This window comes from Meleagris gallopavo, chromosome 8, assembly GCF_000146605.3.
Source record: "Meleagris gallopavo isolate NT-WF06-2002-E0010 breed Aviagen turkey brand Nicholas breeding stock chromosome 8, Turkey_5.1, whole genome shotgun sequence".
NCBI lineage: Eukaryota > Metazoa > Chordata > Aves > Galliformes > Phasianidae > Meleagris > Meleagris gallopavo.
The window spans coordinates 31,762,222-31,764,842 of record NC_015018.2 but is presented as its reverse complement, the minus strand read 5'-3'; positions in this window follow the sequence as shown (position 1 = coordinate 31,764,842).

Below are 2,621 nucleotides of genomic sequence, written 5' to 3'. Positions count from 1 at the left end.
TCTTGTAGCAGCATGAGGCACATAGAATGCAGCAGGAATATGCATGGAATAAGGAGGCACAAGTAGATTATTTAAAAGAAAAAAAAGATCCTAATACTGCTTTGTAGAAGACATTTAATTCTGGTAATTGGCTAATGTATGTGTAGGTGGAGGAGCATTAAACATTTAGTGGAGTTTAAGATGGTTTCCAGTTAAATCTTTATTAAAAAAAAAAAGTGAAAGTGTACTTTGAGAATCTTATGCTAAAAGCACTTCACAGATGTATTTTTAGTAATTTGAAAATACATTGTTAATTCTCTTAATTGCTTGAAATTTTGTCTTGTAAAGTAATTGGAGAATAAACTATTTTAGCTGGAAGTCAGTATCATGCAGCCAAACCACCAGATTCTAGTAGTGAAAACAAAATTCAATTCAAAGAGCAATGGCTTGTGTTACATAAAATAACATTCTCACAAGCAGGAATAAGAGGTTGTATGCTGACTGTGTGTTCTGTGCCATTAGAAGCTACCTGACTGTGGACAGGGAGTTTGTCTTTACAGAGGATGATAAGAAAATGTCTGCTCTCACCCCAAATCTCCATATATTGTGAGGGCTGAACTTGTTCCAAATTCCCAGCCCTGCTTAGTTTATCTCTTGCTGCTCAATAGACAGGAGTTGCCATGGGGTAATTCCCCAGGGTCAGCAGAGCTACACCAGGGAACACTTTCTCCCATTAAGTGTCACCGTTGTTGACTACCAGACAGAGGAAATTAATGCTGGGGTGCAAGCTACAAAGCTGAGCCATCATCTTCTCACTGAATGTTTATTTCTGGCAGGCTGTGATACGGCCCTGAACCATGCATAGTTCATGCATACAAAGGAATGAGCAGTGAGCTGCCATAAGGACACTGGCAGTAGTGCCTTTTTCGTAGAGCTATCCTAACAAAATTCCACGGGATAGCTTAGAAAAATAAATAAATAAATAAATGTACATTAGATTTTTGGGTGCACCTTGCATTAAATGCAAAGGGATGGGAGCTCTGCAACGTAAGCCAGGCACAGAGCTGATGGAAATCACAATTCAGCAGATTAACATCTGTTTACTCCAGGTGAGAATTTCTACCAACACTATAAACCAAGCAGCGCAGCCTGAATATGAAATGAGTTTTCTGCAGATATTGGGACTGGCAGGGGAGGCATAGCTGCTTTCCCACTGTTAACCCTAACAGCTGCTTTTTTTCTTCAGGTTGGATTGAGTGAAAGAGTAAGGTTAGCTCAGCCCAATGGCATAATTTCAATTATGATTTCTTGTGTAACTGCCAACATATAGTCTTATGGGTAATGATAGTTTATAGAAACATTTTACTTTATCAAACCAAAATTAGTGCTGTAGTGGATAGAGGAAGGTTGAAAGTTTTATTCACAGCTAGTAACTATCAGTGCAAGTTCTTGAAGTCACAGGGGTCAAAAGCATGAGTAGGTTCAGCTTTCTGGTGATTATCCAAACCGGAGAAAAAAATACAATGTAATGATACTGATGGAGTAAGAAGGGGATGTAGCAAAGTGTAGATATGCCCCAGTAATCTGTTCCACTCTTGGACTGCCTGGAGAATGAGCAAAAGCTCAACCATGCCCAAATGCCCAATTAAATCTTCCTTCACTTGGCTCAGGCCCTGAACTTCATGAGCAACTCTCTTCCAGACTAAGGTGTGTGCATCCGCAGTTATACCACTCATCAGAAGCATTCCCTTTCCCATGCCTGCTTTCTATACTTTGAAAAGTGGACATATCTTATTATCAGCTAGAGATCTAACAATCTCTTTCCTGATGACATATTACAAACATAAGACATGACTCCTTTCACCAGCTTTCAATTAGCTTAAAGTTAAGCTAAGCCAATCTAAACCTAAGCCATCTCTTTAGCTTCTTTGTATGAGAGGTAAAAGGGCAAAGGCATTTCCAGAGAGCCATTCCCTCCATTTATCTTTGAACTGATGGATGCATGCTTCTCCATGACTTGTCAGTCAAACCTATTGCTTCTCAGTCAGTAGATTTGGAGTGCTATTATAGAGAGAAACAAATAAGATCCACAAGTATGTTTGGTGAAGAAAAATGGAAGTATCTGGAGAAAATGATCCAAGGACTTTGAGGACAAGGGCAAAGCCTTGCTGTGCACAGCTCCAAATCTCTAATGCTGGCTGAGGGTAGACTCAATGATCCTTATTAGTCCCTTCCAACTCATGATATTCTATAATGCTATATTTTTTTACTGAGACAAACTATTTCATTCTGTTGGGGGGATACAATTCATGTGTATTGTATATTCATATTAACAAGACAAGTAACCACTTTTCAAGACAAAATCATGGAAAAAATAATTTGCCTTCCTTCCTACTTGCCAGCAAATGAGTTAAAAGACTTGGGTTTTGTTTTTCCTGTCACAAGGGAAGGCATCACTAAAGAAAGCATCATTTCTTTTCCCTTAGGATTTAGCAGCTTGTGCCTTCCAAACAAAGATGAACCTGAGTCTTTGTCTGCTAGAAAGTTCCTGTTAAAAAAGACACTCACAGAGATATAGGACTGGATCAGGGATTTATTGATTTTATCACACTGTTCCTGAAGAAGCATACCAGCTGCTTCTG